Here is a 14,202-nt window from a genome sequence, read left to right on the forward strand (position 1 = left end):
TGTGTTCCCTGCCCCAGTCTCTGGTGACTATTATTCTATTCTCTACTTTAGTGAGTTTAATTGTTTTAGATTCCACATGTGAGAGCATATAATATTTATCTTTCTGTACTTGGGTTATTTCATTTAGTAGAATGTCCTCCAGATGAATTCATGTTGTCACAAATGACAGGATTTCCCTTCTTTTTAAGGCTGAATAGTATCCCATTGTGTACATATATCACATTTTCTTTATCCATTCATCCATTGATGGATGCTTAAATTGATTCCCATTTGGGCTATTGTGAATAATTCTGCAATTAACATTGAGTGTGGCTATGCCTTGGACATATTGATTTCATTTCTTCTGATTATCTACCCAGAAGTGGGATTATTGGGTTACATCTAGTCCTGTTTTTAGTTTTGATCTGCAGTTTTCTGTAATGAATGAAATAATTTACATTCCTTCCAAGAGTATATGACAATTTCTACACATCCTTGTCAACAACTGTTGTCTTTTATCTTTTAAAATTTTTTTATTTATTTAATTTTACCTTTTATTATTTTAAATTTGCTCTAGGGTACACACACTCACTAGAGAGAGACAGAGAAAGAGAGAGAGAAAGCAAGCCACCAGGTCTGGAACTCAAACAGTGGTCGGCCATATGAGAGTCCAGTGCCCCACCTACTATGCCACCTACTGGCCCTGTCTTTCATCTTTTTGATAACAGCCATTCTAACAATTGTGAGGTGATATTTCATTGTAGTTTTAATTTGCATTTCCCCACCCAATGAATAGTGATACTGAGCATTTTTTCATTAACCTCTTGGTCATTCGTATGTTTTCTTTTGAGAAATCTGTTCACATCTGTTGCCCACTTTCCCACTTTCTCCCACAACCGCCCTAATCAGTTTCTTTGTTTTCTTACTATGGAGTTGTTTGAGTTCCTTACATATTTCGGACATAATCCATTATCAGAGTCATGGTCTACAAATATTTTATCCTATTCCATGAGTTATCTCTTTACTTTGCCAATTGTATCCCTTGTTGTGCAGAAGCTTTTTTTTTTTTGTCATCTCAGTTGTCTATTTTTGTTTTTATTGCTTGAGCATATCAAAAAAATCATGTGAAAGATTTCTTCTTTCTTCTAGTAGTTTTGTAGTTTCAGGTGTCATATTTAAATCTGTATCCTATTTAAATTTTATTTTTGTATATGGTGTGAGATAAGGATCAAATTTCATTCTTATTCATATAGATATCTGGTTTTCACAACATTTATTGAAGAGACTATCTTTTTCCCATTGTATGTTCTTGGAGCCTCAAAATCAAATGACTATAAATGTAATGTATAGGTTTATTTCTGGCTTTTCTAACCTGTTTCATTGTACAATGTGTCTGTTTTATGCCAGTACCATGCTGTTTCATTACAATCACTTTATAATAAAATTTGAAATAGGGAATATGATGCCGTCAACTTTGTTCTTTTTACTCATAATCATTTTGGATATTTGGGGTCTTTTGTGGCTTTATACAAATGTCAAGCTTGCTTTTCCTCTGTCTGTGAAGAACGACATAGGAATTTTGGAAGGGATTGTATGTTTCTGTGGCTCACTTTGGGCAGTATGGACATTTTAACAATATTAATCTTCTGATTCTTTAACATGAGATATCTTTCTATCTATTTTTGTTTTCTTAAATTTCTTTAATCATTGTTTTATACTTTTCAGTATACTAGTCTTTTATGAACTTGATTAAATTTACTCTTAAATATTTTCTTTTCTTTTTGGTTGCTATTATAAACAGGATTATTTTCTTAAAATTTTTTTTGGATAATTTGCTTTAGTGTGTGGAGATGCTATTAATTTTTGTATGTTGATTTTGTTTCCTGTATCTTTACAAATTTAGGAATTCTAACAGATTTTCTGGTATAGTCTTTAGGTTTTTCTACATATAATATCATGTAGTTTGTCAATAGGGACAGGATGCCTTCTATTTCTTTTAGGATGCCTTTTAAAAAAATTATTTATTTTATTTATTCATTTATTTATTTTTTAATTTGACCAGAGAGAGACAGAGGGTGAGAGTGAGAGAGAGAAAGTGAGAAAGCAAGCCACCAGATTCAGGACTTGAACCCTGGTCAGCCATGTGGGAGTGTCCAGTGCCTTAACCACCACGCCACCTACTGGTCCCCTAGGATGCCTTTTATATCTTTCCCTTGCCTGGTTGCTCTGGCCAGGATCTCCAGTACTATGTTGAACCAAAGTTATGAGAATGAGCATCGTTGTCTTGTCACTGATCTTAGAGGAAAAACTCGACTAACTTTTCCTCATTCAGTATGATTGTTACTGGGATGACTCAGCCTGTGAGGGTCTCCACCTGGGGAAGGGGGGCCCTTGGCATCATGCAGGAAAAACTTTAAGAGTGAGACTTTGAGAGAGAGTGAAGTGAGGTTTATTAAGGAAAGTGTACAGTGCAGACTACTTCATAGGTGGAGCAGCCCCATGAAGGGAGATGGGTGAAAAGTTTTGCCTCCTTCGCAGGTGTATAGGATCAGGGAATAAGACTGATGAGCTGCCACTGCCCACTGTTTCCCTGGCTACAAGCCTTGAGAGGAAGAGGGACTGTTATTTGAAAGGAAAGAGAGAAGGGCTACCTCACAGGCAGGGCAGTCTGGAACTTTGGTAGGTATCTGGCTTATATGGCTTGGCTTAATATTAGGCTAAGCAAGGGGTGGCTTATTTATGGCTTTTCAGGAAAGTGACAGGTTTTTTTTGTTTGTTTGTTTTGTTTTTGGAACTACTGTTCCTCACCTCCCCCACATTTTTTTTCATTATTTGGGTAGTTCTGAGTGTTGCCATGGTTATTGTAAACTGTCATGGTGCAGGTAGGAATGTCATTTTACATGCTAATGTAGTATAATGAAAGTATAATGAGTTTAAAGATTAGGCTCTCTCTTGGTTCCAACTGGTTCAGACCCAGTCTCTCAGCCACCTCCTTTCTGTCAGGTTTTATTGTTTTATTGTAGGTGTTTGGAATGTCTCTTACCTCAGACCCCTCCTGCCTCATAATGTTGGCTATAGGTTGGTCATATATCCTCTTTATTGTGTTGAGAATTTTTATCTGTTGAGAATTTTTATCATGAAGGGTGTCGAATTTTGTCACATGCTTTTTCTGCATCTACTGAGATTATTTTTGTGGTTTTTATTCTTCTGTTAATGTGATGTGTCATGTTTATTGATTTGCACATAATGAACCATTCTTAGATCTCAGCTTTAAATCCCACTTGATCATGGTGAATGATTTGCTAGTATTTTAGTTTGCTAGTGTTTTGTTGGTTTGATTTGCTAGTATTGTTTTGTTAGCATTTCGTTGCGTATGAGTATTTGCTTTGCTAGTATTTTGTTGGTTTGCTAGCATTTGGTTTGCTAGTTTTGGTTTGCTAGCATTTTGTTGAGTTTGTTAATATTTGTTTGAGAAATTGGTTTGCTAATACTTTGTTGAGTATTTTTGTATCTATTTTCATCAGGTATATTGGCCTGTACTTTAAGTTTTGTATAGTGTTCCTTTGTATAGGTGTGGCTTTGACGTCAGAGTAATTATGGCCTTGTAAAACGAGTTTGAAAGTTTGCCTCCATTTCAATTTTTGGAAGTGTGTGGGAGGAGTTTTATTTTTCCTCTCAATATCTGGAAGAATTCAATTGTGAAGCCAACAGTCTTGGATTTTTCTTTCTTTCTTTATCTTTTTAATTTTTTAAAAATTAGTGAGAGAGATGAAATTCAGTTTTATTTTGTCCTTTCTGAACTACCATTTATATTGTGGCCTCATCTATCAAAGATGAGGAGTATTCACTTCAGCAGCACATATACTAAAATTGGAATGATACATAGAAGATTAGCATGATTCCTGCACAAGGATGACACACAAATCGCGAAGCATTCCATATTTTTAAACAAATACTATTTATATTCAAGTTATTATTTAGCTTGTTATAAAGGTATAATGTAAAAGTCTGTGTTGGTACCTTCAGTTAAACAGGTGATAATTTTACCTATTTAAAATAGTTACCTTTTAAATGAAAACAAAAACAAAGACAAAAGCGAGAGAGAGCAAGAGAGAGAAAGAAAAGCCGTCTTATGCCTTAGAATTCAAGTACTCAGGTACTTAATAGAGGCAGCAGGATATATATTTTTCCAGTTTTTTGGCTCCAAGAGATTATACATTCTATATTAGCGTAGTGAGGAATCACTGGCAAACTGCTGGAAATGTCTTGCATTAGTCAGTGTAACATTTCATAAATTGCTTCTGGAGTTAAAAATCTGTCAAGCTGTCAAAACTGTCCACACTTTTGCAAAAAGGATAAAAGAATCCCAGTGGGATTCTTTTTCACTGAGTCCTTCCCAGTGGGGCCTCATTTTGGTACCACTGCATTAACCTTCAAGGCACTGACCCTTACGTCAGGCAGAACCTCCTGGCCGCTCTTCAGACAGTGGATTTTAATTTGGATCCTCTTGTAGGGTTTCAAAACTATCTTTGGAAATAAATGGTTTCTTCAGAATTCTTATTCCACCAAGCTGACTACAAAATACATCTTCCAAAAAATTGTATGGGTGAAACTGTAATTCCTGGGTTAAAAGTTACTCTGGCTTGCTCATAGTAGAAAAGCATCTGTCTGACCTCTAGGTTTGGAAAACTGTCACAAAAAATGTGCTGTAAAATAAATGATAGTGACCTGAAGCAAAAATGTGAAGGTCCACTTTTGTGTTTGTTCAGAATATCTGGTGAGGTATGGGAGGCATATGAAAAGCTTAAGGAAGAGACAGGATGTTCTTTAACATTATCTTGTATTTATTCTATTCTTTGAAGGATACAGTCATTAAGAATCCACCAAAAATGAACATAACTAGAAAGTCGGCTGTTTTATCTTGGAAAAAGTCTTTTAGTACTCAACAGTAATGATATAGAAAAATCACATTAAGTAAGAAATTGAATCCAACTGGCCCAAAAGAATAAGAAATTGAGGATTAACCTTCATATTAGAAAGTATTTAGAGATTAATTCGGGATTGAAGTGCAACTAAAAATGTGATCAGTTTCTACCGAACAGCAGTGTTAGTAGGGATGCAAATGGTAGCATAGGTACGGCTGACTGGTGGTAGCTGCTGGGTTTTTCTTTGACTGGGTATTTTATTACTGATTCAATCTCCTTGCTCACTATTTGTCTGTTCACATTTTTAATTTCTTCATGATTCAGTTTTGACAGGTTGTATGTCTAGCAATTTATTCATTTCTACTAGATTATACAATTGGTATATAATTATATATAGTTGTTTCTTATTATCTTTTGTATTTATGCAGTATCAGTTGTAATATGTCCTCTTTCATTTCTGATTTGATTTAAATTTTCTCTTTTTTCCTTGACTGCCTAGCTAAAGGTTTGTGGATTTTGTTTATTGTTTCAAAGAACCAATTAAGTTTTGTTTTTCACCCTATAGTCTGTCGGTTTCTTTCTTTCTTTCTTTCTTTCTTTCTTTCTTTCTTTCTTTCTTTCTTTCTTTCTTTCTTTCTTTCTTTCTTTCTTTCTTTCTTTCTTTCTTTCTTTCTTTGTTTCTTTCTTCCTCTTTCTTTTTCTTTCTTTCTCTTTCTTTTCCTTTCTTTCTTACTTTCATGAGAGATAGAGAAAGAGAGAGATAAGTTTCTTCAAGAAAACCACACACTGTGATCCAGCCCAGCCTTTCCCATCCAGCCAGGATCACGTGTAACCCAGAGTACTAGGACCCAACACCTGATCTTCCGTAGAGCGTGCGGCATTGCCGAGCATTGGCCACTGCTGTGCCACTGTGGCTGAGTCATTTTATTTAAGTTTATTTATTTATTTACTTTTATAAGAGAGATATAATGAGAACATTTTTATCTGATAGCATACAAGCAACCAAATAAATAAATAAAAAAGAAAGAGAGAGAAGGAAACAGAGAGACAGAAAGTGAGAAACCCCCCCCCCCCAGGGGGATGGACATGGTGTAATCCCTTCTCCTCCATTCTCCTCTTGGGATCTTAGGCACACACACACATGCCCGGTGTGAGTTTAAGCTACCAGGTCCAGGACTTGAACTGGATCGACTACGTGCAAGTCCAGCGATGTAGCCATTATGCCATCTGCTGGTTCCCCCGTATAGTTTTTCTAGTCTTTATTCTATTTATTTCAGCTTTGGTCTTTGTTATTTTCTTCCTTCTGCTACCTTTGGCTTATTATTCTTCTTTTTCTAATTTCTTGAGGTTTAACATTAAGTTGTTTATTGGAGGTTTTTCTTCTTTTTCTGATACAGGAATTGGTTGCTTTCAATTTTCCTCTTAGGCATGCTTTTTTGTCTGTATCTTGTAAGTGTTGGTATATTGTATTTTAAAATTTCTTTTGTAACCTATTTGTTGTTTAGAAGCATGTTATTTAATATTCACATATTTGTGAATTTCGCAAGATTCCTCATTGATTTCTAGTTTTATGCCATTGTGGTTAGAAACGATAGTTGATATGATTTCAGTCTTCATAAATTTGTTAAGACTTGTTTTGTGACCTAACATATGATATAGTCTGAAGAATTTTCTGTGCATAGTTGGGAAGAATGTGTATTCTGTTTCTTTTGGATAGAATGTTCTGTTTATGTCTGTTAGGTTTATTTGGTCAAAGTGTAATTCAAGACCAGTGCTTTCTTATTGATTTTCTGTCTGTTAATCTGCTCATTGTTGAAAGTGAGATACTGGAGCTAGCAGGTGGCATAGTGATTAAGGTGTTGTATTTCCATGTGGCCAATGGAAGTTTGAGTTCCTGACCTTGCAGCTTGAAAATCACTCTGGGCCTGTGTGCATGCATGCCCAAAATCCCAGGAGGAGAATGGAGAAGAGACTGAGGCATGGCTATCCTCCTTGGGGAGAGATTTCCCACTTTTCTTTGTCTCTGTCTTTCTCTTTGTTTCTTTCCCTTTCTATCTCTCTGGCAAGTGCACATGCCCTATGGCAAAAACCTAAAAACAAACAGAAACACACAAAAAATAAATTAGTTTTTTGTGTGAGAGAGAAAAAGTACCCTCAACAATATCTGTCACCACACTGTGATCCCCTTTTCCCTAGCCCTCTTAGTGCCTCAGGATTTGAGGTACACATGTGCATGCCTGGCATGTTTTCAGGATGACTTGGGGATCTAATCATACTGTTGCTCATGTTGCTTTCAGCACTGTAGTCCAGTGAGCTATGGATTGTGCCACCTAGGCTAGGCTCAGAATTCTTTTTTTTTTAAATCTTTGATATTTAATAGTTTGATTATAATGTATTTTGGTGAACTTTTTCTTTTTGCTTTTCTGCGTGTATAATTTTAAATGTCCTGTGCTTGAGCTCATTCTTTCTTCTGCTTGATCAAGTTTATTGTTGGAATTCACTATGGATTTTTTTTTTTTAGTTTGATTATTGTATTCTTTATCTCTAGGGTTTCTATTTTTTTAAATTGCTTTTGTTTCGTTAAACTTCTCTCTTTGTTCATGAATTGCTTTCCAAATTTCTTTTAATTTTCTATCCATATTTCCTTACAGTTTCTTGAATTTCTTTCATTGACTTATTCTATATTCTTTCTCAGCCATTTTGTAGATCTCTATTTCTTCAGTGTCCATTATTGGAAGTTTATTAGTGTGTTTTTGTTTGTTTGTTTTGGTGTCCTATTACTCTGATTCTTTGTAAATTGTCTGTCTTTGCATTTATGTCTATGCATTTGTGAAGACAGCTACCTGTTTTGGTCTTCGTGGGTGTTCTTTTGTGGTGATAGATCTTTATTCTTTAGTTTAACCTGGGGTTGTGGTTGCACCAGCTGGTACAACTCTAGACAGGCAAACCTAGATGTTAGATTCTGTATTTGGGCTGGGTACTACCTGTACTCTGAGATTGAGTGGAACTGCTGGCTCTGCAGTCAGGCAGAGTGCTGGGTAGACTCTATGATTGCCTCCAATAAGGGGGGGGTGGGTTTCAGGTTGTCTTTTTCTGGCTAGGCAGAGCTCCTGTTTGTAATCTGTGGTTGAGCAGGGCTTTGAGGCTGGGTAAGGTCTCTGGGGTTGCTGCTTGACCACTGAGGAGGGGCCAGGCCAGAGGCTGTACTTCATAGATATGCTCAGATGCAGGCTTGCCTACAGACATAGGAAAACCTTAAGCAGAGTTCAAAGACTTTGTGAGGTCACCGCTCAGCTTCTGGGATGGGCAGAGCCTGGTGCTCCTTCCACAGGTATTTGTGGACCTACACTTGCATCCTGGCCTGGGAAGCGTTAAGCAGAGCACTGAGGCTTGAAGTTGTTGCTTGACTACTTGGGTCAGGTACGGCCATCCTATGCATATATTCTAGAATCTGTGCCTGTCTCCCAGATCAGGAAACCACTTTTCTTTGTCTCTGTCTTTCTCTTTGTTTCTTTCCCTTTCTATCTCTCTGGCAAGTGCACATGCCCTATGGCAAAAACCTAAAAACAAACAGAAACACACAAAAAATAAATTAGTTTTTTGTGTGAGAGAGAAAAAGTACCCTCAACAATATCTGTCACCACACTGTGATCCCCTTTTCCCTAGCCCTCTTAGTGCCTCAGGATTTGAGGTACACATGTGCATGCCTGGCATGTTTTCAGGATGACTTGGGGATCTAATCATACTGTTGCTCATGTTGCTTTCAGCACTGTAGTCCAGTGAGCTATGGATTGTGCCACCTAGGCTAGGCTCAGAATTCTTTTTTTTTTAAATCTTTGATATTTAATAGTTTGATTATAATGTATTTTGGTGAACTTTTTCTTTTTGCTTTTCTGCGTGTATAATTTTAAATGTCCTGTGCTTGAGCTCATTCTTTCTTCTGCTTGATCAAGTTTATTGTTGGAATTCACTATGGATTTTTTTTTTTTAGTTTGATTATTGTATTCTTTATCTCTAGGGTTTCTATTTTTTTAAATTGCTTTTGTTTCGTTAAACTTCTCTCTTTGTTCATGAATTGCTTTCCAAATTTCTTTTAATTTTCTATCCATATTTCCTTACAGTTTCTTGAATTTCTTTCATTGACTTATTCTATATTCTTTCTCAGCCATTTTGTAGATCTCTATTTCTTCAGTGTCCATTATTGGAAGTTTATTAGTGTGTTTTTGTTTGTTTGTTTTGGTGTCCTATTACTCTGATTCTTTGTAAATTGTCTGTCTTTGCATTTATGTCTATGCATTTGTGAAGACAGCTACCTGTTTTGGTCTTCGTGGGTGTTCTTTTGTGGTGATAGATCTTTATTCTTTAGTTTAACCTGGGGTTGTGGTTGCACCAGCTGGTACAACTCTAGACAGGCAAACCTAGATGTTAGATTCTGTATTTGGGCTGGGTACTACCTGTACTCTGAGATTGAGTGGAACTGCTGGCTCTGCAGTCAGGCAGAGTGCTGGGTAGACTCTATGATTGCCTCCAATAAGGGGGGGGTGGGTTTCAGGTTGTCTTTTTCTGGCTAGGCAGAGCTCCTGTTTGTAATCTGTGGTTGAGCAGGGCTTTGAGGCTGGGTAAGGTCTCTGGGGTTGCTGCTTGACCACTGAGGAGGGGCCAGGCCAGAGGCTGTACTTCATAGATATGCTCAGATGCAGGCTTGCCTACAGACATAGGAAAACCTTAAGCAGAGTTCAAAGACTTTGTGAGGTCACCGCTCAGCTTCTGGGATGGGCAGAGCCTGGTGCTCCTTCCACAGGTATTTGTGGACCTACACTTGCATCCTGGCCTGGGAAGCGTTAAGCAGAGCACTGAGGCTTGAAGTTGTTGCTTGACTACTTGGGTCAGGTACGGCCATCCTATGCATATATTCTAGAATCTGTGCCTGTCTCCCAGATCAGGAAAGACTTAATGAGAATGCAGAGACTGGGCGGGGAAGTTGCCAAGGGACAAATATGGAAGACGTGTTGACCATGTTTCCTGAAAAGTGATGCTATTGGCTAGTTTTCCTGTAGGAGTACCTCTGTTGGCTGGAATGCAGAGCCATTGCCAAGATCTATGTGCTGATCACCAGGAGCTCACCGCTGTTCTTTATTTTTAGTGACCCTAAGTGGTCTAACCTGGTCATTACTCCCAGTGTTTCCCATAGATGAGGAAGGAGTGCGTTTCCCGTGAAGGGTCTCAGAATGATGGGAAAGCTGAATGTCTGTCATAAGCTCTCTTTTCTCACTTTAGAAGCTATGGGCCCGGAGGACTCATCTATGTGCCAGTTTGGAGGAGGGGTGGCACAGTCAAAGTGAAGCTGTTCCTCTTACCCTTTAAATGTGTCTCTTCTTAGTTCTGTTGTCCAAGTGGTATCTCAGCCTCTTTACCAAGTTCAGGAATATTCATGAATATGCTTGCCTGTGAATAGTTGCTGGTTGGATTTTTGTGAGGCGGTACTGTTGCTGGAGAACTACTATTCTTCCATCTTACTGACCAGAACTTTAAGCTATGCTGTTTTTATCCAGCAGCAGAGTTCACTTATAACATGCAATTCAATTAGATGGGTGTGATGTGCCTTCCCCCAACAAAGGATCTTCACTTAATAAATAGAGTATGAAAACTTAGTTCTACTCTAAAATCGAAGTGTATTTTCTTTCTTTTTGGATAAAAGATATTTACTAGAGAGAAAGTATCTGAATCTCCCATATCTACTATAATCAAACGTTTTAAGTTGGATGAAATGATTTGTTTTAGATGGGGTTCTAGCATGTGGTCAAGGTTAAGAATAATACTCTGCTAAGATATGACTATCTCCATGTGAACATGAATCATGCTAATGTATAGCTGTTATGGAGCAGAACATGACAAGATAGAATGAACCAAACTTAATGTAACATAATGAAAAGAAGCTAGGGAGGCATGCAGCATGCCTCTGATCACGTCAGATAATTCTAATACATGATGGTCACAGTTAACCCTTGTGATTATGGAGAATAAAATGATGTAGATGTGAGTATGTATATTTTACTCTGCTTATTTTATAATAAACTCTAAGGAATAGTAGGTGCATGTACTCATCCTGAACATATATTAGGATATCTATAGTTGGAGTTGTTTTTACTATCCTCAGCATGTAGTTGTTCAAATAAATTGCTATTCAATTTTATTCTAAAATACAAAATTGTACATTAAGTGCCTTCTAAAAAAAATAAACAACAAAACTGAGTGCTATCCCAGTTTTCTTGGCAAAAAAGCCCTATAAAGATGTAATGAAGAGTTGCTGTGTGTTCAGTTGGTGCATTATGTTCCTGCTCTTAGGAAATTGATACATATGTCTGTGGTTCAGATTAGATATCCATAAGCAGACAGGAGTGAATAAGAAAGCCATTAATCAGGGCCAGCAGGTGGCATGGTGAGTAAGGCACTGGACTCCCATATGGCTAACTGCAGTTTGAGTCCAGAACCCAGCAGCTTGAAAATCATGCTGTGTGGGTGTGCATGTGTATGTGTGTCCAAAATCCTGAGAGGAGAATGAATGAGAAGGGATTGTGGCATGGCCATCCTCCCTGGGAGGTGGTTTCTCACTTTGCTCTCTCTTTCTCTCTTTTGTGAATTCACGTGTCCTATGGCAAAAACAAAACAAACAACAACAACAACAAAGCCATTAATTATTTTTTCTTTCAAATGCAGATATTACTGATACATAGTTTTTTTTCCTTCAGTGAACTGAGGTTTGTTCTTTGTTCTAAGTATTTCAATTATGCTTCTAAAAGGCAGATTCAGATAAGCTCTTTGATGCTGATAAGTCTTCCAAAACAAAACCAAACCTAATGATATTGAGAACCAATTTAAATTATGGTATTGAAAAGTAAGACTGCTTCACAGCTGTATTAAAAGTTTTCAATGTATAATACTTTTTTTTTTTAAATGTTTGTGCTTTAGACTTAGTGTTGACTACTGTCATTTGACTTTTGAATAGAAGACCTAGTAAATTCAATGGTATGCTCACTAACTTTTGGGGTCTTAGGCTATCACTAAATAGAACATCTTTCTTCCCCATCCAGATCAGAACCAATTGAAAGAGAGATAGATTCTGTTGAATGGTGCACTAGATTGGCTTTATTGCTGAGGAAATATGGATTATTGTGGCCCAAGTGGTCATCCAGAAGGATTTCCTGGTGCTATACTCCCAAATGAACTTGTTCACCCAGTCACAGGTATAGGCTGAAAACCTTAGGTCTCATCTGTAGAGATCTGTTACGTAAAACCAAGAGGATGGAGGAGCACAGATTGCATCCTCATGGAGTAGAGTGGAGTATGGTGGAGTGGGGTGGAAAGTTGGAGAGAGAGTGAGAGTGTGGAGTGAGGCCAGGATTCTTCCCTGACAAGTTCCACTGTGTGGAAATGTGAGGAGAGAGAGACGTAGGTGTTCTCAGGTAACATTGAACCCCAGAGATTTCTCTGAGTTCACTGGCACTTCATAGGCAAAAGGCTCCATATTTAGTCTAATATTTAATCAAATGATCTTATGCTTAATTGCCCTGTAGGTAGTAAAAACAGAAGGCATCTATGTATATTTAGTAGTCTCATTTTCCCTCTAAACATTTGAACTACTTATCAACAGAAATTCATATAAACAAGAGAAAACATGATAACAAATAACAGTGGGGAAGGGGACACAAAATCAGTTACATAGTGAAGAATGGGGATAAGTATACTAATTCTTCAAGGAAAACAGTGGAATTTCCCATAGGATCTGAGTGAACATTTCCTTTAAACATTTCTATAACAGAATCAACAATGAGTCACATAAAGTTGTCTTTTTTTTCCCTTCATATTATACCCCTAAATGAAAATGAAGGTGAATAGCTGTTTAAATTTGCTCAAGAGTGTCTTGATTCTACCACTAAATGTTGGAGTGACAACCCTTAGAAATTGATTTAATTCATCTGGGACGGAATTGCACCATTAATTTGTTTTATGTCTCACAGGTGATTCCAATGTGCAATGTTCTGTCTAGCAGATAAAGGCTGGCCCACGGCCTGTCACTGTGGTGTGGCCTAGTGATTAGGAGTATGGATTCTGGGGATGGCAGCCCTGGGTTTGAATCCTTACTTTGTTACTACCTGGTGATCTTAGCCAAGTTACTTAATCCCTCTTTCCTCTATACCTTGGTTTCCTTATCTATAACATTAGGGGCTTTAATACTTCTATAAGATTAATGAGGACCAAATGAAAAAATTCATTATGAACTCAGTTATTGGACTTGGTTAGTTTACATAGAATTTAACATAAACCATCCTTACTGTCATTCTTTTGGACAGCCTTCCTTTTAGCTACTGAGAGCAAGCATGGCTGGAAGCCCTAGCTGGAGTTCCCTATTCTCTAAGGCTACTATTTAATTTGGAGAAACATACAGTCAGTGTGGGACTGTGTCTTGTATACTTTGATTTTCACATCTGTCTCCTTGTGATATGCCTTGACTTAGCTGGACATTTTGAGCTAGACTGGATCCATCCCTTAGTCAGTGCTGTTTCTTCTGGTTGCACATTGGAGTCACTTGGTGAGATATAAAACAAATTAATGGTGCAATTTCATCCCAAATGAATTAAATCAATTTCTAAGGGTTGTCTCTGGACATCAGTATTTGTTTCAGTCAGTTTCTGTGGACAAGATCTGGTGATTCTGTTGTGCAACCCTGCTTTAAAACTACTGCTTGGGGCTGGCAGGTGTTGTGGTGTTTGAGGGCACTGGACTCCCACATGGCCAACTGTGGCTTGAGTCCTGGTCCTGGCGGCTTGCTTTCCCACTTTCCCTCTCTCACTCTGTCCCCCGCTGGTCAAATTACAATAAATAAATAAGTAAGTAAATAAATAAATAAAGTTAAATAATTCTTAAAACAAAACCAAAAAACTACTGTTCTGTGACCTATGGCCCCATCCCCTCTAACAAGGGTAGCTGCTTCATACCGCAGGGGTAGAGGTGGGGAGGGAGGGAAAGGGCTGCCCTGCTGGGTAGAGTAGTGGTAATGGTGGTGGACTCCCAAAGTGTGTTGAGCCTGGGGTGCAACTGGGGTGGGAGCTCCTGGGGACCACACTGGAAGTTGGCTGGCCACAACATGGTTCATGGTGGTACACTGATGCCCACGCATGGTCGTCGGTGATAGAGTGGTGGGCAAGATGTGCCTGCTCCTGAACTATGCCAAGGACGCCTTCCTGAGGAGTACGTGCCCTGCTGGCTTCATGGCCAGCATGGGGTGGGGGCACCAGCA

The 14,202-nt window shown here is 38.1% G+C and overlaps 1 protein-coding gene and 1 non-coding gene across 2 annotated transcripts in view; both read left to right on the top strand.

The window, feature by feature from the left end:
- LOC102497182 (fibrous sheath-interacting protein 1-like) overlaps positions 1-14,202 on the top strand; it is a 35,098-nt gene that overhangs the window by 13,990 nt on the left and 6,906 nt on the right. The window lies entirely within an intron of this gene.
- Positions 3,820-3,925, top strand: LOC114009709 (U6 spliceosomal RNA). The gene has a single exon (XR_003551094.1). It is a non-coding gene; the product is annotated as a U6 spliceosomal RNA (small nuclear RNA).

Source organism: Tupaia chinensis, unplaced genomic scaffold, assembly GCF_000334495.1.
Source record: "Tupaia chinensis unplaced genomic scaffold, TupChi_1.0 Scaffold000605_1, whole genome shotgun sequence".
NCBI classification, from domain to species: Eukaryota; Metazoa; Chordata; class Mammalia; order Scandentia; family Tupaiidae; genus Tupaia; species Tupaia belangeri.